At 41.3% G+C, this 26,222-nt stretch overlaps 1 protein-coding gene across 3 annotated transcripts in view; it reads left to right on the top strand.

Moving 5' to 3' along the window:
* COL8A1 (collagen type VIII alpha 1 chain) overlaps positions 1–26,222 on the top strand; it is a 134,186-nt gene that overhangs the window by 28,299 nt on the left and 79,665 nt on the right. For 2 of the 3 annotated variants that reach the window (XM_071561045.1, XM_071561055.1), the window contains exon 1: positions 16,874–16,936. The exons of the other annotated variant lie outside the window; for it this stretch is intronic. The gene's annotated coding sequence lies outside the window, so the exon portion shown is untranslated. Of the gene's footprint in view, positions 1–16,873; positions 16,937–26,222 lie in introns of those variants that run through there. 3 annotated transcript variants of the gene reach the window in all.

Here is a 26,222-nt window from a genome sequence, read left to right as displayed (position 1 = left end):
ACTGAGTTGACTGGGCATGTAGATCTGCTGGAGGGTAGGAAGGCTCTGCAGAGGGATCTGGACAGGCTGGATCAATGGGTTGGCCAATGGTATGAAGTTTGGTAAGGCCAAGTGTTGGGTCCTGCACTTGGGTCACAACAACACCATGCAGTGCTACAGACTGGGGGAAGAGTGGCTGGAAAGCTGCCTGTGGAAAAGGATCTGGGGGTGCTGGTTGACAGCGGCTGAACATGAGCCACCACTGTGCCCAGGTGGCCAAGGAGGCCGCTGGCATCTGGTCTTGTATCGGAAATACTGTGGCCAGCAGGACCAGGGAAGTGATTGTCCCTCTGTACTCAGCACTGAGGAGTCACCTCAAATCCTGTGTCCAGTTCTAGGCCTCTCTGTACATTACAAGAAAGACATTGAGGTGCTGAAGTGTGTCCAGAGAAAGACAACGAAGTGGTGAAGAGTCTGGAGCACCAGCCCTATGAGGAGCTGCTCATGGAGCTGGGGTTGTTTAGCTTGGAGAGGAGGAGACTCAGGAGAGACCTTATCACTTTCTACAACTACCTAAAAAGAGGTTGTAGTGACACGGAGGTCAGCCTCTTCTCCCAGATAACTAGTGATAGAACAAGAGGAAATGGCCTTATATTGTACCAGGAGAGGTTTAGGAAAAAATTCTTCATGGAAAGGATTGTCAAACCCTAGATCAGGTTGCCCATGGAAGTGGTTGAATTGCCAGACCTGGAGGTATTTAAAAGATGTGCAGATGTAACAGTCAGAGACATGGTTTAGTGGTGGACTTGGCAGTGCTGTAGTAACAGTGGGACTTGATGATCCTAGAGGTCTTTGCCAAACTGTATTCTTCCAGAAAAGCACCTTATCTTCTGAAATGCAAATAGCAGAACAGCTCAGCACATGACTATGTCATGATTTTCTTGCTTCCACTAATAATAAATGGAATACTGAGCAAACAAGTAATATATGTCTATGTGTGTAAATTAATAAAAAAATGTTCTTAAAGATAAATTGTGGAGAAAACCAGCTGATAGTTCCAAATCATTAGCAAAGTACAGACAACAGTGTCCTCCTCATCCAGAATTACTCATGATAAAAGCCTGAGAAAGGCTGCAGTCATGGTCTTTCCTTCAGCACCAGAAAACTAGAGATAATCCTATGAGAAAGTGGTTTCCATTTCTCCTGAATTAGATAGTATAAATAAGCATCTATAACTTCAGTTGACTATCCAAACCAAAAACTGAACATGGACTTAAACCAAGACTTTCTCTGGAATGGTCAGATAGCATTTTATCGGGCAAAATTGTGATAAACCGTGGCACAGGCACATGAATGCAGGATAGCAAGTTTGTCAGCATTTTATTCAAAAATTGTCTTCCCTGAATGGTTCTCTATTCAGAGCTACCTCACTTTTCCTGCATGGTAGGAATATGCCCATACGGGTTTTCAAGCAGAAGCTATCTTGCCAAACAGCCTACTCCCTTCTACAGCCAACAGCGTATGCCCAGCTCATTTCTCAAGATTTCTGGGAAGAATTACTCTAGAATTGTTGCTGAGAAACCTAATGGAGCTACAGAGAGTCAATTCCTTTAATTCAGAAAATCAGAACAAACACAACACGCAAACCCCCAATAAAAAATATACAAATAAAAAGATTTTTAATTCACAGAAACTTCCTCTGATGTCTGTGGGACAAAAGATTTTGGCTTAGTCCTTATTCAAATGTTAACAGTAACATGCAAACATTGAACCATTTGAGAAAAAGTAACACTTGAACACTCCATCCAATCCAATATAAATAGAAATAAATGCTTTAAGATATGAATGGCCTTTGCATCTGGAGGGAGTACGCTGAGAGTTAAAGCTTCAGTAGTTCAACCTGCCTTTTCCTGTTGCAAGTTCCTGAATGACAGATCCTAGCTGGAAGAGTTCTTGTACTTTTGCAAAATAAACAAGCCTGAACAGAGCACTCACAGAAATAAAATAATGTCAAGTTCTCTGTGCTTTTAAAAATTTATAGTACTGAATTCTGACATGGAAATAGGACTATAAGCCACTTGATAAAGAGTCTAAAAGTATTCTAGTGCGTAAGAGTCACATTGTTAGAATAGCCAAGTCTACACATCTCCCATAGGAGAATGTGGTACCTGTACTAGATGCACTGCTCTCCCTGGCAGTGACAGTGCACTGCTTTTACAGAGACAAGACAATTAGGGATGCCTCACCCCCTGACACTAATATAACTGGTCTGCATGAGGAGAAAAATTCTCTAATTGATCACATCCAATATTAATTTCTTTAGAAAAGTTCCTCTTAATATCTAGGCCAGAGGGGGATCAGAGATGAGGAAAACTGAAAAAACAAACTTAGCAGGATCACCTTAAATGCAAAAGGTCTTGGTTAAGTAAGTGGTGAACTTCTCTCCTGTCATTGGTTTGTCTAGCATTGCTGAATGTGTTATGGTGCATTAATGAAGAATTTAAATAAAATTAGTAAACACTGATCTCATTCCCTCACTTATATCATGAGCAGGGAGACTTGCTAAGAATGTATCCATTATACAAAATAAGACAAGTTTATAAAATCATGAAAATTATTATGAACTTAAAGAGTTGTCTGAATTTCTACAGTTAGGAAAAGGCCTTTGTCCAGAACATAATACACAGAAATTATAATTTTCTGTTCATTCTTTCAAGGTAATGTTTTGAATGTTCACAATAAAAGAAGGGTTTCTTCCCAGATGAAATGCCATGGGAAAAAAGAGATCAAAGAGATCAATTTGGAAATGTATCCCGAAATGCTGATGGATCATGAAGCATTCATTTTGTACTCCCTTTCTCCTCATGGTGAACATGTTGGCAAGGAATTTCTTGCCTGATACTAAACCAACACTTTGAAAAACCTTAAGAATGTTGAATTTTATTTGAGTGTTGTATCTGTTCGCCAGCAATGTCAGAGAAACTTTTCATCCATAGTAGAACTTCTTTGGATATAGCTGCTGCCCAATAGTAATGATTTCAGTGGCTTTCTATGAAAAATCAGACAAAAACTGGACAGAGCACTCAAATGCCTCCTTCATCGTCATGCTAATATAATTCAGAGGACTTGTTTCCAGAGTTGACTGCTCTTTTAGAAGTTCATTACAGTACTTTATTAAAAAAAAAAAAAGTGTGGTGTATGGTAAGAGGAAAACCAAAATAGGGAAAAAGAAAACTGTTAGTCCTTCACTGACATGAACTGAGCTTACGGTTCTTCAGAACAAGTTAGCATTGTTTAATATCTACACTAAACGAGAGCAATGGAATCACTGAACTGTGAACCAAAATCAGCAAGACTGATTAAAATTTCACAGAATCACAGAATATTCTGAGTTGGAAGGGACCCGCAAGGATCATTGAGTCCAACCCTTAAGTCACTGGCCCACGTAGGGGATTGAACCCATGACCTTGGCATTATTACAACCGAGTATTAACCAACTGAATTTAATATATATAAGAAAAAATAATGGAATCAAAGAAAGACTAGCAAATGGCATTGAGCTGACAGGACCTTTGCAAAAATACTCCATCGGCCATGCTCTGATCCATTGCAGCAAAGACTGAATCAGAATGAAGGATTGAAAAGCAACTCCATCAAAATCTGTGTGAGCATCACCAGTGATGTCTCTGGTCATGCTCCTATTTTGCCATGGTGTTGTAGTTTGGGATTATTATGTAAATTCTCTCCCCTGCCACTTAACTGCCCAGGCCAGCGGTTAACAAAAGAAGCAGTTAACTGTGATCGCTGGGGTGGGGGCAGGTTTGTCTCTTTTGGTTTTTTTTTTGGATATTCTCCTCAGTCTTGGCTCGGCGGAAGGGGGGAGTGGGGACTCCAAGGAGGCAGGCTGCCCTGCTGGTTACTGCTGGGGTTTTTCCCTGGCTGTCTTGCCACTGCCTACTTCGGACCACCTTTTCCTGCCGTGCTGCTGCCTGCCTTGGATTTGCTGCTGGTTGCTCGTACCTTTCTGCTTCTTGGACGGGGAACACAGGGGGAAGAGACTGAGTCCATCTGAAAGCCCACTGCTCGTCTGTTTCGCTGGAGAGGGACTGAAACTCACTCTGCAGCCAGCCAGGCTGTGACAAGGACACTTAAGTATAACCTTTTCTCCCGGAGGAAAACCTGCTGGGTTTTGTTGTTGTTTTTTTTTTTTTTTTTCTCTTATGGTGTTGGGGAAGTGGGTTGCACTAGTCTGTTTACATATATATATATATATATATAGCAGTTATCCTTCTTGTATTAAAATTCCTTTTCTTAAATTTGATAAAGAGTGGTGTGATTATTGTGGAGGAGGCCCCTCCCCTGCTTGTGGGTAAAACATTTTGGTTTTTCCCCTCAAACCGAGACATTTCTTGGCGCCCAACGTGGGGCTTGTAAACAAAGAAGGATAACTGCTATTTTGTGGCACCATGTGGGTCTTGAGCTTAGGGTTCATCAGGACCATCCTGTATAATATATTGGCTTTTTGTTGGTACAAATTCATGCCAAAAGGAGCGGCAGGTTTAAGTCTTATCAACAAATCAATGAGCAAAACTCAAATAGCCGCAATTATTATTGAGTTCTTACTCTGGATTTATGGTGCCATGAATTCGATGCCTTTGGATGTCATGTGGGTGGTGCTCTCCAGGCTGTTTTCCTGCCGCAACCTAAGCTGCTACCTCTGGGGATTCAGTGATAATAGTACGGACCCTTGGGAAGGAACAAAGGGGAATCTCTTCTCCCAACCCTTTGTCCATTCCCCATTCAAGTCTGCTACAACAGCTTTTGAGATGTTTAAATTCTCCCTGGATGCCAGAGATATCTTGCTCTTTATGGTTTTTCTGCAGGGTTGTATCCCTGCAGCTTACAGAATGTTTGAAGGTAGGGCCAGGGTTTTTCCAGAATGCATTCAGAAACCTAGCCCAGTGAAGGGGGAAAAGCGAGAGAATAAAACCCCTGATGCCACAGTGAAGGGAGAAAAGGATGAGGCTAAACCAGGAGGACAGGCCAAGCCTATGGAAGTTGCCCCTATTCAGAAAAGGAAATATAAGACCAAATTAGACCATCCAGCAGACGATGAGGGGGCTGCTGCACCTCCACAGCAAGCAGACCCAGAGCCTGAGATCATCACTGAGTCATTGTCATTTGATAATCTCCGTAGTTTGCGGAAAGACATTGCTCGACACCCGGGTGAGCCCATCCTGACTTGGTTGATCCGAGTTTGGGACCTTATGGGTGAAACCTTACAACTGGATGGTGCTGAAGCCAGGTTTTTGGGGGCTCTGGCCCAGGACGTGGCTATTGAACAGGTGTTCGTGAGGGAATCAAAGCCCCTTTCACTCTGGGCACGACTTCTAACGAGTGTAAGAGAGAAGTTTGTTTATAGAGAAATCCTGCAGGAACATCATATTAGGAAGACTTGGAAGACGATGGAAGAAGGAATTTTACGTCTGAGGGAGATGGCAATGATGGACGTGCTTTTTGGAAGAGGTGGGCAAGCCAATAATGACCCTGACAAGGTCAGATGCACACCACATATGTGGTGGGACCTTTCACACTCAGGGCCAGCTGAATACACCGATTTCCTGGCATCCATGTATAGGGAAGAGAACCATGAAACAGTGGGCGCAGTAGCAAATAAGCTCCGGATATATGAAAGCATGACCCACAGCCCAATGCAGGCCCGTATTTCTGCTGTAGAGACATTGGTTGAGAGTCTCAAGACGCTGCCTGCAGAGGTAAAAGTGATCAGAGAGGAAATTAGGGAAAGTCTCCAAGTGGCACCAGTGCGAATGAGAACCTCTGAAGTCAGAGCCAGACGCCCCCCAGCCAGAGGAAGTGGACAGACCTCACGAACTGAGATGTGGTACTTCCTGGCCAAACATGGAGAAGACATGGGACGGTGGGATGGGAAACCCACCCGTGCCCTTGCAGCCCAAGTACAAGAACTGAAGGAGAATGGAAGAAGGTCAGTGAGAGTAAGTGCAGTCCCAGTTTCCCACGGGCAAGAATCTGACCCACAGGAGGGCACCTCCCAGGTGTACTCATCGAGAAAAGGTTCTGACTGCTATGACCAGGATCAGTGTTAGAGGGGCCCTGCCTCTAGCCAGGTAGAGGCACGGGACAACCGTGTCTATTGGACTGTGTGGATTCGATGGCCTGGTACATCAGACCCACAAAAGTATAAGGCTTTGGTTGATACTGGCGCTCAATGCACATTAATGCCATCAGGACATGTGGGCTCAGAAACTATTTCTATTTCTGGGGTGACAGGGGGATCTCAAGAGTTGACTGTGCTAGAAGCTGAAGTGAGCTTGACAGGGAGAGATTGGCAGAAACACCCCATTGTGACTGGTCCAGCCGCCCCATGTATCCTGGGCATTGACTACCTCAGGAATGGATATTTTAAGGACCCAAAGGGGCATAGATGGGCTTTTGGAATAGCCACTGTACAGACAGAAGGGATTGAACAATTGAACTCATTGCCAGGTCTCTCAGAAAGTCCTTCTGCTGTTGGACTGTTGAAAGTTGAGGAACAGCAAGTGCCAATTGCCACCACGACAGTGCACCGTCGGCAATACCGAACGAACCGTGATGCTGTGATCCCCATCCATAAGATGATCCGTGAACTGGAGAGCCAAGGGGTGGTCAGCAAAACCCACTCACCCTTCAACAGCCCCATCTGGCCTGTGCATAAGTCTGATGGAGAATGGAGATTGACTGTGGACTATCGTGGCTTGAATGAAGTTACCCCACCGCTGAGTGCCGCTGTGCCGGACATGCTGGAGCTCCAGTATGAACTGGAGTCCAGGGCAGCAAAGTGGTATGCCACTATTGACATTGCTAATGCGTTCTTCTCCATTCCTCTGGCACCAGAGTGCAGGCCACAGTTTGCTTTTACCTGGAGGGGCGTGCAGTACACCTGGAACCAACTACCCCAGGGGTGGAAACACAGTCCCACCATCTGTCATGGACTGATCCAGACTGCACTGGAGAAGGGTGAGGCTCCAGAACACCTGCAATACATTGATGACATCATTGTGTGGGGGGACACAGCAGAAGAGGTTTTTCAGAAAGGAGAGAAAATCATCCAGATCCTTTTGGGAGCTGGCTTTGCCATCAAACGGAGTAAGGTTAAGGGACCAGCCCAAGAGATCCAGTTCCTGGGAGTGAAGTGGCAGGATGGACGCCGTCAGATTCCAACAGAAGTCATCAATAAGATCACAGCAATGTCTCCACCCACCAGCAAAAAGGAAACACAAGCCTTCCTGGGTGCCATAGGGTTCTGGAGGATGCATATCCCAGCATACAGTCAGATCGTAAGCCCTCTCTACTTGGTAACCCGTAAGAAGAATGATTTCCACTGGGGCCCTGAGCAGCAACAAGCCTTTGACCAGATTAAGCATGAGATTGCTCAGGCTGTAGCCCTTGGACCAGTCAGGACAGGACCAGACATACAGAACATGCTCTACTCCGCTGCCGGGAATAATGGCCTGTCTTGGAGCCTTTGGCAGAAGGTGCCTGGTGAGACTCGAGGCCGACCACTTGGCTTCTGGAGCCGAGGCTACAGAGGATCTGAAGCCAACTATACCCCCACAGAGAAAGAGATCCTAGCCGCCTATGAAGGAGTTCAAGCCGCCTCAGAGGTGATTGGCACAGAAGCACAGCTGTTTCTGGCACCTCGACTACCAGTGCTGAAGTGGATGTTGTCAGGACAGGCTGCCTCTACACATCACGCCACTGATGCTACCTGGAGCAAGTGGATTGCCCTGATTACGCAGCGCGCCCGTATAGGAAAATCAAATCGCCCTGGGATCCTGGAAATCATCACAAACTGGCCTGAAGGTGAAAATTTTGGTCTAGCAGATGAAGAGGAAGAGCAGGTGACACGTGCGGAAGAAGCTCCACCATACAATCAATTGCCAAAAGAGGAAATACGCTACGCCCTCTTCACCGATGGCTCCTGTCGCATTGTAGGGACTAATCGCAAATGGAAAGCAGCTGTATGGAGTCCCACACGACAAGTTGCAGAAGCTACTGAAGGAGAAGGTGGGTCGAGTCAGTTTGCAGAGCTTAAAGCCGTGCAGTTGGCCCTGGACATTGCTGAACGAGAGAAATGGCCAAAGCTTTACCTCTACACCGACTCATGGATGGTGGCCAATGCTCTCTGGGGATGGTTAGACCGATGGAAGAAAACCAATTGGAAACGCAGAGGGAAACCCATCTGGGCTGCCGATATATGGCAAGATATTGCCACCCGAGTAGAGAAGCTGATTGTGAGAGTCCGCCACGTAGACGCACACGTGCCCAAAAATCGGGCCAATGAGGAACATCTCAACAACCAACAGGCAGACCGAGCTGCGCAAGTGAAAGTATCACAGACAGATCTGGACTGGCAGCACAAGGGAGAGCTGTTCTTGGCTCGATGGGCCCATGATGCCTTGGGCCATCAGGGCAGAGATGCCACTTATAAATGGGCACGAGACCGAGGGGTGGATTTAACCATGGACATTATCTCTCAGGTTATCCACGACTGCGAGACATGTGCTGCCATTAAGCAGGCTAAGAGAGTGAAGCCCCTGTGGTATGGTGGGCGCTGGGATAAGTATAAGTACGGGGAGGCCTGGCAGGTTGACTACATCACACTGCCACAGACCCGCCAAGGCAAGCGCTATGTGCTCACCATGGTGGAAGCAACCACAGGGTGGCTGGAGACACACCCAGTGCCTCACGCCACTGCTCGGAACACCATCCTAGGCCTGGAAAAACAAGTGCTGTGGCGACATGGCACCCCAGAACGAATTGAGCCAGATAATGGAACTCATTTCAAAAACAGCTTAGTTGCTACCTGGGCGAGAGAACATGGCATTGAGTGGGTGTATCATATCCCCTACCATGCACCAGCTGCCGGGAAAGTTGAGCGGTGTAATGGACTGTTGAAAACCACTTTGAAGGCGTTGGGTGGAGGGACTTTCAAACACTGGGATCAACACTTAGCAAAGGCTACATGGCTAGTCAACACTAGAGGCTCTGTCAATCGAGCCGGCCCTGCCCAATCAGAACCCCTTCACACTGTAGATGGAGACAAAGTCCCTGTAATACACCTGAGAGGTATGCTAGGGAAAACAGTCTGGATCAACCCTGCCTCAGGCAAAGGCAAACCCATTCGTGGGGTTGTCTTTGCTCAAGGATCTGGTTCCACCTGGTGGGTGATGCAGGAAGATGGAGAGACACGATGTATACCTCAAGGGGAACTTATCTCTGGGTAAACGACTCATATTACTGTATTTGTAAACACTTAATTATTTGAAAGAAAATTTAAGTTTAATGTAGAGTATCGGCATGGAAGAGAATTTAGGGGTGGATAATGTTGTAGTTTGGGATTATTATGTAAATTCTCTCCCCTGCCACTTAACTGCCCAGGCCAGCGGTTAACAAAAGAAGCAGTTAACTGTGATCGCTGGGGTGGGGGCAGGTTTGTCTCTTTTGGTTTTTTTTTTGGATATTCTCCTCAGTCTTGGCTCGGCGGAAGGGGGGAGTGGGGACTCCAAGGAGGCAGGCTGCCCTGCTGGTTACTGCTGGGGTTTTTCCCTGGCTGTCTTGCCGCTGCCTACTTCGGACCACCTTTTCCTGCCGTGCTGCTGCCTGCCTTGGATTTGCTGCTGGTTGCTCGTACCTTTCTGCTTCTTGGACGGGGAACACAGGGGGAAGAGACTGAGTCCATCTGAAAGCCCACTGCTCGTCTGTTTCGCTGGAGAGGGACTGAAACTCACTCTGCAGCCAGCCAGGCTGTGACAAGGACACTTAAGTATAACCTTTTCTCCCGGAGGAAAACCTGCTGGGTTTTGTTGTTGTTTTTTTTTTTTTTCTCTTATGGTGTTGGGGAAGTGGGTTGCAGTAGTCTGTTTACATATATATATATATATATAGCAGTTATCCTTCTTGTATTAAAATTCCTTTTCTTAAATTTGATAAAGAGTGGTGTGATTATTGTGGAGGAGGCCCCTCCCCTGCTTGTGGGTAAAACATTTTGGTTTTTCCCCTCAAACCGAGACACATGGTAAAACCAAGGGCAGAAACTGGCCTGCTTCCTTCACCCTGTATTGTCAGGAGTAAGGATATATAATACTGTGACACCCCCAACATTAATTTTCTTCAAATTGCATCAAATTTTAGAATTGTTGCTACAAGGTGTGTTTTAGGTGTTTTCTGGCAAAGTTTCCACATGTCTATTTCCAGAAGAGTTTATGCTAATTTTGAGTTAAAAAAAAAACAACTCAGCTACTAGACTTTGAAAATTATTTTGCCAATGAGTAACTATACAATAAAACTGCTTTTCTCCAAATGTGGAAGAAAAAATAGTTATGATGTTTAGGATTAAATTGCAATAGTTTAGTGATTTTTTCAGGATATGAGCAGTTTGAATATTAATGATGACAAATAATTTAATTCTGTCTCTATATAGCTTTTTTTTGTGCAGAAGGGGAAAGAATTTGTTAATGCTGTAAATAAGGCAGGAAAATTATGTATTCTTTCAAAACTGATTAATTCTGCAGTTACAAAGTGAACAATATGTGTGAGATAAGGCATAAGACCTGTGTGATAGAGATGGATTAGAAAACATGAACATTTTTATTCAAGTTCTGTTTGGCTCTCTTTTAAACTTCATTGTCACTGGGCCAAGTATTTCCTTTGATCAGAAATGAATTTTTCCTAGGATGCTATATTTCATTTGAAACAAAGCACAAATTATCTTTTTAAAATAAAAAACAAACACTATATAATCTTTTGACAGAAAGTTTTAAAAGAATATGTATATTACAGCCAAAAATGTGTGCTACTTGGCTTCATTAAATAAAATTTCAGGAAGCTTATTTAAAAGCAAAATATTCAAAATGCACACACGGAATGCATAATACTGCCACCAAGCACATTCTGGTGGAACTGAAGACAAGTCTTATTTATTCCTCAATCATATGCTTAAAAAAGTTATGATTTCCATATTTTATCTTGGTTATTTTCCAGAAATGCACAAACACTCGATTTGAATACAGGAACAATTTATCAGCTTTGCTCATCCCCTGGGTCAGCGTCCCAATTCCTTAAATTCAGATGAGCTGAAACCCAGATCAATCTGAGCACTTGGATGATATAACCTGAGTTAAAACTTCCTCAATATTTTTGTACAATAACATCTGAGTGTAGCATAATTAGGGACCTTAGAAGCTTTCTAAATCAGATCAATTCCCTGCTTAAAGGAGGGTCAGCCATATAGTCAGACCAGGGTGCTCAAGGCTTATCCACTTGATTTTTGAAAGCCTTCAAGGATGGAGCCTGCACAGGTTCATCAACCAACCAGCTCCACTGCCTGATTGCTTTTGCAGGGAAGTTGTTTTTCCTCATATCCAGACACAATCTATCCTTGAGCTTAGGCCTGTTTGCTGTTCTTCCAACACTGTGGAGAGCCCAGCTCCACCTTCTTAATAACCTTCCCATGGGTCCTGGAGGCTGCTGTTTGATGGGCCCCCAAACCCAACAGCTGCCCAGACTGAGCCTGCCCAGTTCCCACAGTCTCACCTGAAAGTGCAAGTGCTGCTGCCACAGACTAGGACTGGCTCACTCTCAGTTTGCTGTCTAGGAAGACTCTCCCAGAACTGCTCCCCAAGCCAGTGAGCTCCCAGCTTTCATAAGTTCAAGTTGCCTTATGCTAGATCACATATTTTCTGAAAAATGTTCCAGTCTTTAAATAAAGACTGCAAAGAGTTCCTCCATTAAAAAATATGTTATTTTTTTCCTGTTTTGGTATGGTAATTATCAACATCAGCTAGTGTGAATCCCAGTGGAAATTCCAGAGCTGACACACAGATAAAAGAATTCAGCAAATATAGGAGACAAATGATACATTTGTGGGCTGGATTGATGGAACTGATACAAGCAGATTTGGACAACATTCCCTTTCCTCTGGTGCACACAACAGAGTCAGCACAGTCAAGACATACAAAATAGCATTAGTTAAAGCTACAGTGTGGTCTGTACCAACTCTTTTCTGTTTCTTTTTTCAATTCTACCTCTATCCAGCTATTTGCTAAAGAAAGAAATTGTAATACTGGAGGAAACATTGTATGAGGTAGACACGTGTTCCCTCCACACACAGGCAGGCCTTGGGTATATGCTTACCTAGAATGCCAGATCTGTAATCCCAAAATGTATCCTGATTTTTTATCCTGCAATGGGTGGCATGCAATGGTTTTGTAGCCAGATCATCCGACTGGCACTAATCTACAGATGCAAATCTGAAAGGCATTATGGGACAGATTTTCTGTATCATGTACAGAAAACAAATCTAATTGAGCTGTACTTTGAAGACTGTTCACTCTCTCTCGTTACTCTGCCCTCTAAGTTTGTGAATCTTTACTATTAAAAAAAATCAACAAACAATGCTCTATAAAAACTGCAACACTGACACATTTAATTCTTTAAAAGGCAGATTAGCTGGAAAGACTGAATAAAACTCACAATGATGGGAAGCATGACAGAAGACAGAATGTTGCCTGAAACCATAGGATAATATTATATACACTGGTCAAATGGAGAAATTGTTGGTGTCTGTGGTCCTACAGTCAAATAAGATGAAAAGAATATATTTACATGAGGGTTTTGTAAGTTAAAAGAAATTTACCTGTAGGCTGTTCAGAATACTTTCCTAGCAACAATTATCAAAACAAAACTTTGAAACTCTTTCTTGAATCATGGAATTTTTACATTTATAGCTGATATTTGGAGGAGTTAACTTTTGCCTCATGAGGTTGTTACTGCCTGTAGTATCCCACTTTATGTTAGGTGATCTCCTTCAAGTACTGTTTGGGTTGTGTTTAGAAAAAAGATAAATTGACAACTTGATAGCTAATCTTCTGCCATCCCCATGCCATGTAACTGTTTGGGACCCTCCTCCACTGCCAAACAGCATGTGGTCACCTACCTGAGCTGTTGCTGTGATGCTACACAAATGATCATTCATTTGATTTGCAAAGGTTCAGTCTCCCACTCTATTTACGCTGATTCCTTCTGCATCTACTGTTAACACATTCAAACACACTATTTTAGCTCTATCACATTCAGGGTAAACTGGGAGTAATCACATAATTGCTTTATGGAACAAATTAAGGAATTTTGGGTTATTTCCTTTTAAAAGGCCTAGAGTGAAATGAATGTCATTTGTACAGCTATAGTTTTAACCTGCCTTTTAAGAATTATGCCACTTGTGGTAATAATTGTTCTTTGCCAGAATAAATTTAATTTAGTAATTTAAATTAATTTAATTTAATAAAAATTCACTGAAAACCAAATGTACATTGTTCTCAAAAGTGTGGTAAAATCATCTAACTGAGTCTAAGCTACTTTCATGAAGTTGATTCCTTACTACCAGTTCTATTCCGCACTGTGGCTATAGCCCTACCATCAAGTAAAGCAAATAACATGACACAGATTTTGGAAAGCACAGTCTGCCTCAAACAATTCTTTGAAGCTCATGGCAAATCTAGATATTTGGGGGCAAGAATGACTTTTATTTTTAAAGGGCAGATGGAAAAAGTTTGGACATCACTCCTAGTCACAGGATCATGACAACTTTTCCTGCCATGTGTCCACATTGAATTTATTGTTCAGCCTGGCATTGTGCGCTGAATTCCAGTTGATTATGTGATGATCCAAATCAATTTTCCCACAGATATTTTAGTAAAACTTCATCTACTAAAAATCTCATTAGGGAAGATAAGCGTTGCAGTGACCAGAAACCCACAGATCCCGGGACAGGACAACCATGGGTGTATATGGAGATTGGGGAACAAGAGGCTGGAAAGCAGCCCTGCAGAAAGGGATCCTGGGAGTCCTGGTCAATGGCTGGTTGAACATGAGCCAGCAGTGCTCTGGCAGTCAGGAGGGCCAACTTTGTACTGGGGGACAACAGGCACAGCATGACTAGCTGGTCGAGGGAGAGGGTTGTCCCTCTCTGCTCTGCATTGGGGCGGCCTCACCTGGAACATTGTGTGCAGTTTTGGGGACCACAATATAAGAAAGATACTAAGCTCTTGGAGAGCTTCCAAAGGAGAGCAATGAAGATGGCGAAGGGCCTTGAGGAGAAGACAAGGAAGCCTTAAGGAGCAGCTGAGGACACTTGGTCTGTTCAGCCTGGACAAGAGGAGAGTGAGGGGAGACATCATTGCAGTCTACAACTTCCTCATGAGGGGAGGAGCAGGCACTGATCTCTTCTCTGGAATGACTAGTGACAGGACCCATGGGAATGGCATAAAGATGTGTCAAAAAGTGTTCAGGTTGGATATTAGAAAAAAGTTCTTCACTCAGAGGGTGGTTGGGTACTGGAACAGCTTTGCCAGGGAAATGGTCACAGCACCAAGCCTGACAGATCTCAAGAAGTGCTTGGACAATGTTCTAAGGCACCTGGAGGGATTCTTGGGGTGGTCCTGTGCATGGCCAGAAGCTGGATTCAGTGATCCTTGTGTGTCACTTCCAATTCAGGATATTCAATAATTCTGGGAGGTCTATGTGTAATCCTCTAACCTCATCACATAATCTTGCATGTAATTGCATCACAGTAGTGTTCTAATAGTCGTTAAGATAATACTTTTTGTCTATTTTATGTGTTGGTAGGTTTATTTAACACTTGTAAAGTGCTTTAAGATTCCTCAAAAGAATGAACTAATGAAAAACAGCTTTAATTACTCTCTTCTAGAAGTATAAAATGGTAAGGCTATCCATGAGCCTGCAGAACAGTAGGACATATCATCAGTATGCACAGCCCATGGAGTAGGGGAGAGTTGCACAGAACTGGTTTGAGTATTGAATCACTTCTGAGAATTGAAGTTTATTCTCAAGAGTTTAAAGAAAAATCAACATACAGTTAGTTCTTTACATTGTCTGTTCCCAGAAAAATAAAAAAAGAGAGCTTGATCATTAGAAGGTACCTTTAGATGGCATTGAATTTGTAGAAGTATTCTCTGATTTTAGAAGGGACCTACAGGAAACTCAGCAATTTTGAGACAGTAAGAACAGTTTAATCATCAGATAAGGATATTCATATCTCTTTAATTTGTGAAAGTCTTGACCTAGATTTTTCTAGGTATGAAATAATTTGATTGGTTAGATGTTAGCTGAGTGGAATTCCACTTTATGTATATCACTTAGTCATTGAACTACTACAAAGTGCCATAACTCAACTAATTACACAGACCTATGCAGTAACTTGTACCCTTGCTTTCCCTATTTCCATGTTACAATTACTTCATGTAGCCTTCCTAAAACCACACTGATCTCTTCAGAGCAGAAACTCATTTCGTAATGAGAAGTGTAAAAACATGTTGAGTGCTGCAGAAGTAACAGTATAACATAATAACATGACTTGTTTTCCCAGCTAGTTGCAATAATGTAGAAAATACTCCATTCAACAGCAACCTGTACACAATATCAGCAATTTAACCAGTCCTTTTCAGCCCAAGAGTTCCAAATCTCACAGAGGCTGTATCACCAAGGTTCTTTTGCCACATAACATTGGCATCCAGGCTGATGGGTGCTTGATTTTAAGCCTTTTTCTAAAGAGACAAAATCAAACAAAATCGTATGCAACTAAATATGTTCTGATCAACTCACTCAGTACTGTTGTGGGTTTTTTATAAAAACCATCCTATACCTCTATGCAGTGACCAGTTTGGCCCTTTTGTGCAAGCAGCAGTGTGCATCGTATGTCATCTCCACAACACCTGCTACAAACTTTCTAATCTCAGCTCTGTAACGGAGGTTCTTATTAATTTTTCTGTCTGGTTCTCCATGGATTTTAAGTCAGAATGCATCTCTAGACCCTCCCCTCCTGTCCACTGTCCTCCTCTTCCTGTCCTGTCTTTCCAGCTTTCTCCACTCACTAAATGTTCCAGTACAACATGGGTTTTACTTGTGTATTATGGCAAATAATACAGGCCCAGATGCCAATAAGTGCAAATAGAGGATTAGTGTGTTTGAGGCAGGTCTGTTATGCCTGCAAGAGCCAGTGTCAGGACACTGTGCCATCCACTCTTCTGTGCCCCAAAAGCAATGAATGAGTTAAAATGAACAATGACTGATTTTACACAGAAACCACCAGGAATGCATATTCCTACTGTTTTGCCTTTTTGGCTACATTTGCCTTTTGAGAATACTAGTTGGGAAAATTGTTTAGAACTCAGGCACAGCGAACAATAAAACTGCTCTCAACTAAGCTGCTAGAAAAGTCGGTGTGGAGATGGAACATGTAACAGCTGCATCAAGAAAAAGCTGTTACAGAAAACAGAAAATTAGAAAGGTTCCACAGCTGAGACCTAGTAGACATTTGGAATATAAAGGAAGTTCAATCTCTGAGTAAACAGACAACTTCAAGGATCAAGGGGCTGATTCTTCATAGCTATCCCTTTTTAGAAAGGGAAACACTGACCTTTCTGGAAGTCTTTGCATTATTATCTCACTGCTGTAAAAATCCTTCCAAAAGATGAAGTGAGACCTAGTAGCATTGCAGCTGCAACAGGAATATTTCAGAGATTCAGATGCAAAGAAACAAATATAGTTGAAAATCTTTAGTTAACTCAAGAATTACAGAAAAAAAAAAAGCCCAGCAAAAAAATCCACCACTATGTCTCATGTGAATGCCATCCAGCTCGCTTTTTCTCCCTCTCTCTGCCCACAAAGAGCAAAACCCTACTCTATAATGCCTTCTGAGGGCTGTCTGCCTGCTATCCTCACTGCCCACCTACCGTAGGGAGCAGCTCCTCCCACCTGCACATAAAAGCCAAGTGCATGCTACCAGCAGATCAGAGCACTTTCTCAGTCCTCCAGTGTATTGAGCCAGTGATCTTCTCTTCTTGGATCTTGTATACTCAAGGTAAGATTACTGCTACTTCAGGTTTCTGTTCTAACCAGCTATTGTGAGGAAGTCTGATGTGAGCTCTAGCACTGCCTTGCTGGGTGGTGCTGCCTCCCCACCCCCCCTTTTTTTTTCAGATGGAGTGTCATCTGACATTTAAGTTAGTAACAGTCTGTTGTTTTAGCAATGAAATAAAAACAGATCTTGCTGGGAAACACTGTGGCTGGAAAAAGGTCTTGTCTCCTTTTCTGATTGATTTTGAAGAGATTACTATACTCAGACCAGTTATAACAATTTATTATCCCTCTTAATAGTCCCACTTTCAGTCCAGTCAAAGTTACCACAAAAAGTTCACTGTAAAGCTTCCTTACATTCTGTTTGAGGGGGGAAAAATTGCTTAGTTCTAATTTAAGGAAGGAATTGGGTTTTATTGCTAATATTTACCAGCCAGATTGACACAATCTTGGTACTGAAGTGCCTCTTCAAAGGTTACACTACCTTTAAAAAAGTGTGCCCTCACAAATGCACAGTAATAAGGCTGATGGAATTAAGTATCTGGTACCAAATATGCTTAAAATATTTTATAAGCAAAGTTCTGTTTCTTGGAAAAACAGACCTTGTGTCTCTATGAAATTTTTAGATCTGCTTGTTTACATTTTCTCTACTGTTTGCCTACATAGGCATTTCTAACACTAGAGGAAAGAATACTTAAGTGCCTCAGGGGCAGCAACTGAACAGTTAAAACATTAAAAAGTGGTTTCAAAGCTATATTTGCACTCCCATTTATGCATCTATCCATCCTCACAGAGATGAATCCATTAGTGACCAGTACCAGTTTTTCATGTTGTGTGAGTCAGTGCACTTTTAATACACAGTCACCTGTTTAAAGAAATTCCATCATAGAAATCCTAATCCTAGAATCCCTCTCTCCAGTGCTCAGAGAGGAGGGAAAGCATGAACTACTAAAAGCAAGCAGTTACTGCTGCCTGTAAATATGCCATACATTCTACAGATAGAGTGATATTTTCTTTTTAACACCCAATTCTCTTTGTAAATTGAGTTTTTTGATCTTTTCACAAATAAAAGGTCTTCTCTAAAAAAGAATTATATCCACATGTATCTGTATTCATGTTAGCTGCAATATTTTAAGCTATAGCACTGTATTACAAGAGCAGAACTCTGCTCAAAGTGCCCTTTTCTCATATTGTATCTAAGATTTTGTCTGTATTTATATGTTATCTACTCTAACTAATGGGGAAAAGAAAACTCTGCCTTCAGCTATTTGCCTGGAAGATTACATAAGTATCTTTAAAAAAACCCAAACAAATGACAAAAATCCCAAAACCAAACTAATTTAACTGTTCAAGAAACACAGTGCAGTGCTTTCTATAGCAGACTTACAGTAAAACTATTTTTGCATCCAAGTAGCTCATATAAATTGCCCACAGAAAACAGGAATAGAGCCCAATTGTTTTCTTCATAACTGGCTTTATATCTCTGAGCCATAAAATTTTATTCCTCAGTTGACATCTGATTTTTATAGCAAACCTCCCTTCCCCTTCCAAAACACCCCTGTTGCAAAACACAGATATGTGATTTTATGTGTAATGCATACAGAATTTAGGTCTACAATCTGGCAGCTAAACCTCATTTGTTAACACAGACTTTTAATCTATCAGATAAATGAAAAGTTCTACCAGAGCAACTTTTATGGGAAAAAAAAATTTGAAAAATGCATTTGCCACAGGAAATGTGTATATAGTAAAATACTTTTTATTAAAGCTTGCTGTGAAATGTAAAGTTTTGGCATTTGGAAAATGGATTGCAGGACGTATTAAGAAAGCTCCATTCAAAGGAATGCACCTAATTTAGATCAGAACCTGCTATGAGCAGTTTCTCTCTTAAGTTGAGTAGATAATTCAGCTTAGCATCACTTTGCAGCAGGGGATGAAGGGAAACTACACCCAACAGATCTCCAAGAGAACTTAGATGTCTAGGAATGCATTTATTGACCTCTGTGCTGATGTGAAATCTCTTTTTACAACATCAAAGCATAGTGAAAATGCTTTGATGATGAAAATTTGATGAAAATTAAAAATAAAAATACTGTAATTTTAAAATAATGCAACAACCACAATAATTTTTAAAAAAGGTGAATCAGTGGGAGGATAAGGAATTCAGCTTTTTTGAGTAATGATCATAACATTTTAAAGTAGTGAAGGTAAAGAGATCATGTCACTTTTTTCAGCCACAGACCAGTTCAGTGTTAAGCAGAGATGCTCAGCCATTTCTCCTCATAGTTATGCTTAGGTTTTATAGGGGTTTTTTTAAGGCACTGATAGCCACTTAAGCCACCAGCATAACTCCCAGTGCTGTCTAAAGTGTTAGACTAGATACCTAGAAACACAGGCTAAACATATCACTGCCTGCTATCTATGCATAGTTCTGCCACTACCACTGCTTATGAGATACTCTTACTTCATGAATTTATTTTCACACACCTCTCTGTTGTGAGAGATTATGTTTTCCTCTGGCCATGCTGTCACTAAATATATGAACTGTTTTGCTTATGGTCACAGTGAAAATTCATGACAGAGTGTCAGATTTAGCTCTTCTGGGTTTCAGGCCAGCACTTTAATACCACAATTCATTTTGCAGTCAACTTTACAAAGTCCATCCCTTTGTAGCTGATCTGTCTTTGCATGACTCTTTAGGGCTGAACAGTTGGGAGAATTCCAGTGACAAATCTTGAGAGAGGTAATTTACTCCTAACACTTTCAAACTTCTAGGAAACCCTTTACAAATGCCTTAACAGGATTTACAAATAATCAATTCATGGAGGGGGTAAATAAACAAATAACCAAATGCCCACCTCTTTCTTACACTCTGTGGTTAGAGATCAACCCACTCTTGGTAGGATGTGGAAGCAGAGATCCACTGCCATGGACCACAAATGGGCAACATCTTAATACAAGAACTCAGTCTTGGTAACTCAGTAGCAGGGAAGAGTAGAACAAGATGCTTAAGCAAAATTATTCAAAGGATTTTGTAGGGGGCATAGAATATAGTCTTCCTTTCATTTCTACATTTGCTACCATGTGACACTTCTATAAACATAGAAGATGTAATTTCACACTCATTAAAATAAACAAACAAACAAACTCACCCACCAACTTTGCCCTATCCCTTCAGTTTTTAACGCTAGAGTTAATTTATGAGGGTACAGACTCATAATTGCTCATGTGGCCTTGCAAATACTGCATTTTCAAACAAACAAACAAAACCCAACACAAAACCCTCACCCAACACATTCTGATGCTCAGTTTCTAGAGTTACTACTCTGTGTATGGAGGCCTTGTCTCTTATTCTTTCAAATTTAAAAATACCACTAAGCATGCAGTTCTCATAGTTACAGTGAATGTGTGAGAGGTAACTTGAGGACTAGATAAAGAACCATTAATGGTCATTTCACTCTCTACTGTACAAGATAGGACAATTTTCTTACATCCATGATCATAACTACATGGCAGAATTTTCTGCTCACTTATTCTGTGTCTTGCTGTATATCTCAGGGGAGATAAGATTAAGTTTTATCTCTTAAGCTTAAATATATCCCTATATTTTCCCTTACTTTTTTGCCCTTCCAGTTATTCTAAGCTGGTAGTTCTTTCCTTCTACAGGGAGACAATTTTTAATTTTCACTGTTGCTGAATTTTGGTTTAATGGAGGTACTGCAGTGAGAAACAAGAAAAGACAAAAACATTAGCTGTAGCTTATTCTGACTGATAAATAAACAACAAACAGCTGCATTTAACTGTACAAAAATTTCTTATTTTTGCCACTTACCCTTTCTAGACTTTGTGTAAGTGTTGTTGCTTTTTCTGTGGCTTTCCCTCCAGAAAGTGAGATCTATTCTTTATGCTAAGAGAATTGCCCTTCATCAAAAGTTTTGGAGCCATATGTGTTCAAAAAGATAATGATGAATTCTGGTTCTGAAGCCTTTTGTGGGTCTTGTGCAATAACTGTGCCTATTCTCTGTACTCATCCATAAACAATTGTGCTTGTTCTCCCTGTACTCCTGAAATGTTGGAAGTATTTCTGTAATTGTCTTGATGTGTAATGAATTTAATATCTCATAATTGCGCTGTAGGGGATTAATACCACTGTGCAGTCTAGGGACATCTTTTGGTGATTAAAACTTCATGCAAGTCCATCTTTTATAGCAAAAGCAAGATGAACATAAGGTCGTTGCTTCTTAAACAACAGGTGAAACTGTTGAGGGGAGACAGGAAATGGACCCTTTTCAAAAGGGAGTGAGAATCAGTGCCCTCTCTTGGTTGGAAAAAATACATAGAGCAGCCTTGTGAGAGCGTTTGTCTGTTCCCTCTGCTGGCTAAAGAGCCACGGCCAGATGAGCAGCTGTGTTTGCGGAGGCGAAGGGCTGAACTTCTATTCCCAGTGCTGTGTGCCTGCAGTAAACTGATGACTATGGTGTCTGTGCATGTATGTGGACATCATTCTTTAGAGGGTCTCATCAACAACTACACTGAGTTCAGTATCAGGGCACTCAAAATTATTATGGACTTCCTGGTAGGTAGGAAATTTTCCACTCAGGATTTGAGAAGCTTGCTAACAGCTCTGCCATTCATAACACTGCACAGCCAGAACATCCTTCTGTCATAAGCACACCTCGCTTTTGGCACCTCTTGAGAAATTGTGTGTGTTCATTACACTCACTTTAGAGACATCTGGACACTTATCTCGACAATGCTGAATTGTAACACTTCAGAATGTCAGTTTCTGAAAAGTCCACATTTGCAAATGAGAAAGAACACTTCGACCTTAAAAACAAAAAACCACCAAAACTGAAACCAAAAAACCCCACTAACAAACTAAAACAAAACAGAAAAAGAACCTAACTAGTTCTTTTCCACTCTTATAGGGAAATAACTTGGTTATACAACTAGAAAAACAGGTCATACAATTCACAAAGTCAGTTTGAAATAAAGTTGAGATGAAGAAAAACATATTGCAAACTTAAGAAAGAATTTCTATTTTAAATAAATACCCATAGCTATGCCAGTTCACTTCAGCTTCTAGGAATCTATCACAGCAATGTGTAGGATACATAAAACCCATCCCAGTAAAGGGAGAATGAGTCAAAACTAACAGCCTGACATAGCAGATATCAAAGCTATATTAAAAGCCAGAACTTTGAAACATCTGCAGCATATGTTTCCTGCTAACTAAAAAAGCAACCACTCTTTCCAGACCAACATACTGCTGCATTCTTCTCTCTAAAAGTAAGAAGCTGACAGTAGCACACTGTGGATTTGCATAGGGAATTCAAACAAAGCATTTGACCATTTTTGCAAGTGAAAATTTCGGAGACTAAAACAAGTTTCTGACAAATCCCACTAATGATGTGAAGCAACAACACATGTATTTAATACACTACAGTCCCTGAAATGCTTACACTGCCTCTCACTTACTAGACATAGTTTTCAAAGGGATGGAATGGAAGATGGCACAGCCCCAGGGACACACAAACCAAATATAATCAACTTACAACTGAAGAAATCTAGCAGTCAAGTCCACTTATGCCAGCACATGACTTACCTCTGTCCTGCCCTTGCATTCTTCCCACCATGCGTGGACTTCCAGTGAATGCAGAGTGTCAGAACAAGGGTCTTTATGTAGCTTGGAGACCAGAAATTCTCTTTCAGCTTGACTTAAACAAAGGAAAAGAAAAAAGGAAAGAAAAAAGAAAAAAGAAAGTGTCCAGAGATTTCGCAGTATTTCTTTTTAAATGAATTAAATTATCTTAGTCAAACTCTCAGTTGATGGACATTAATATAAAACACACAACTAGGACCCTTGCTGACAAATCACAGCAAGAAGTCAAGAGATAGTAACTTTAGGTCAAAGTTGAGCAATAGAAGCAGGCATGTGAGGAAACTTTATGTTGCCAATATTGATATATCTGTCACCTGCACTACAGACAAAAAGCAGATAAACAAAGAGCAGTGGAGCAAGTATATCTACAAATGCCTGCATTCACATAAAACATATTTTAGAAAATGAAAGGGAAAAGACAGCATTCAATACTTATTTCCTTTCAGCCAGTGGCTTGAATTGAATTTACCATAGTAGCACAACACATTGTTTGCTGCAGAAAAATGCAAAGCTTAGGCCTTTAGGACTGAGTCTCTTGTGCTTTACTGGCTCCAAAAATGTCTGTGCTTGTCAAAGTGTTTTTGAAATAAAACCAAAACCATGTTAATAAAATGAACTTTCCAAGACAATGCTGGCCAAAACTGATTCTTAGATTTCTTTTCAATAATAAACTGCCTCTGTGGTTGCTGAGTTGATAGAGAGAAGGATTTAAAGGACCCAAGCCAAGTTCTTGTTAACTCAGGGTAAAAAAGAAAGAAAATAATTCTGAAACAGAGCACAAGAACCTCCAGTGAATGGACAGACTTTTGCTGAAGGTGGGCAGAGCTTAGCAAAGTCCAGCTGTGCTTTCAAAAATGGCTGTAATTATTAATAGGCTCCACATAAATGTATTCCAAGACTGCAACACTCATTGTGGGTACATCTTATGATATGCTGCTGTTAGATTACTGGACAAGCCTCAGTACTTCAGTGTGTAATTCCCAAGCTGAATGTCAGTTCACAGGAGCTACCCTGCCTATTTATTACATAGTAATTCCCTAAGTGGATTAACAAGGCAACAACTGGAAGGATTCTGTTCCATCCTATCCCAGCTTTATGGATGAATAGCTCAAAAATATGCTCCAGTGAAAGATAAAGGTGTTCATGATGAACTGAGGTCCCACAGTGCACACAAGTTACATGCAAGTCCTAGCAGTGAGATCTCTGAACTGCTTTGCTGTATGTGCACAAGGTACAGACACAGCAGCAGTTTCTGTCTTCCACAGAAGTAAGTGGTGCCACAGTTGGATATTCTGTGTCTGTTACAGGAATTTCTGCTCTCCCTCAGTTCAACCAGCCTGCCTCAGTTTAGGAGGTCTGTGTAGTACAACCCAAACTGCCATTGCAAGGGTGTTTTTTTAGTTTTTATGCTTAGAAACTCCTACAGACTATTATTATCTTTCAGAAATCTTAGCATAACTTACTACATCCGGAAACATGGAAAACATTTTAGGATTGTTCCCTAATCTTTCATTACTAATCTTATCTAAAAAGATTAATTTGCAGAAATAATTTTTTATATTTATGTGCTGGTATAATATATTAATATAATATTTATATATATTAATAATACATAAATATGGCTTTTTAATTGCAGTTTAAAGGAAATCCATTCATCTCAGCTGTCTTTTGTAATGTCTCCATTCTATTTCTATTTTAAATTGCTCTTAAGTGACTAGCTGCAAATACTCAGTATCTAAAATCCAAGCTAATGGTTAGTTTTGTCATGTGCCTCTTATAGTATATTTCTACTCCACAGTCAGGACAAGATAGCTCTTAAGATTCAAATTTCTAGCACAAAAACGGCCTTTTACTGAGTTGAGAATTCACTTGCAGTGAATATTTTATATTATTCTTTTGAAATACCCTGTATTTTCAACATCACATCTGTCACTCCTCCGAGGAACACTCTCAAGAACTCAGTACAAAAGGACTCAAACAGAAGCAAAATAAAATTGTGATTCCTGGGAGGCATTTTCTCTTCTACATGTGCTTTGGACTTTCTACTAACTGTTTATTTCATGAAAACAAGTATTTTAAAAATAAACAAATAGAAACCTATTATACTTGAAATGTTCAATTAATTGAGCACATTCTGAGAGCTTGATGAACATTCACAACATACAGCTTTATCCTTCAAAATAATGACTACATCTGTGAGACCCAAGGCTGCTCCTGCCATTCCCACCAAAGCTGAAGCTAACTGAAGAAATAACGTGGCACTTTCTGGGGGCATTTGGCATCACAGACCTCAGCTCAGGGTGCAGCAACTCTTCCTTCCCACATTCTCCTCTGCCTCCAGAGATGAAGAGTAGAAATACTTTTGCTCATTCAAATGCTTTTAAATCTCTTTGAACTTCAGGAAAACATGAAATGCTGTACCTAATGCCTCAAAGTGATCAAGATGACAGGAGTTTTTGACAGTGTGTTGCCCGCAAAAATCAAATTCATTACCCAGTCTTCAACAAGCCAATAACTGCGCACTCAAGAGGGACACTGATTATTTTTTTCAGGGTTGTGTAAGCCTGGGAGCTCAGTGGTATTACACAAACCAAGCACACCAACTATCAAAACTTTTTACTATTTATACATTTTAGCTAACAAAGGAATTAGTGTACATTGGCTATAAGTTACATAATTCTTTCATTAATCAGCATTCTGTCTTCTATTGGTTAATTATGCTCTCACTTCTTAAGCTAATTAGTCCACATGCCTAGTATTTCTCTTCTTTTGAGTTGGTGAGTTTCTTAAGTCAGTGATCCGTGAGTTGGTGGTCATGATCTGCCTCTGCTGGAAGTGCCTTTTGCTCAGTTGGAGCTGATTTCAGCACAGTTGCTGACTTGGTTTCATTAATGTCTTCTTTATCTTGGGAGTTCTGCCAGGCATCCTTGTGGCCTCTAAATCCTGCATTCTTTGCGTCCACTACCAGTGGGTATCCTTCTCCCCAAGCTTTGTTGACTTCCCACTAGGTCTGAGATCAAGCCTTAATCCTTGAGGCAATCCTACCATCAAGTGATCTGGTTTTCCAACACCAGGCTATGACTTAGAGCTTCCGTGTTAGCCACTCTCTGTTTCACAGATTAAATCCCCCTTCTTGTTGATTAGGCTTGAAAGTATACAAAGATCAAACATTAAAGAACATACTTTATTAAGAAAATTTTACATATTGCACATTTTGCAACAAGTGCATTTCATTTAGTGACAATTCAGTTCTAAGTGTGTTGTAATCCACTTTAAGAGAAAACAAAACAGAACTGCAGGGCAGCCTGGGGGCTCCATCCTGCCCGAGGGTCCTTACCTGCCAATAGCACAGTCCTGAGGAAAGCTGCCATGGCCCAGCAGTGTGGTGACAACTCTCCCTCACCAGGCTGTGAGCAAGGGCAGCTGTGGTTCAGGGCCCCTTATCTGCCAGGCTGAGCACCCCTCACACTGGTGCCACCTCCCACCTTTTGTTGTGGTTCCATCATGCTCTAACATCAGCACAATTTCTGCACACAGACACTCAGAAAAGTGATTCAAAGCCTGTGCCTTCCCATCCCCAAAGGAGAGGCAAGGGTTGAAGAGAGCAGACACTTCCCACATCCCAGTC

This window comes from Pithys albifrons, chromosome 1 (assembly GCF_047495875.1).
Source record: "Pithys albifrons albifrons isolate INPA30051 chromosome 1, PitAlb_v1, whole genome shotgun sequence".
NCBI lineage: Eukaryota > Metazoa > Chordata > Aves > Passeriformes > Thamnophilidae > Pithys > Pithys albifrons.
Note: the sequence above shows the minus strand (reverse complement) of the source record. Positions and strands in the feature narration are given on the sequence as shown.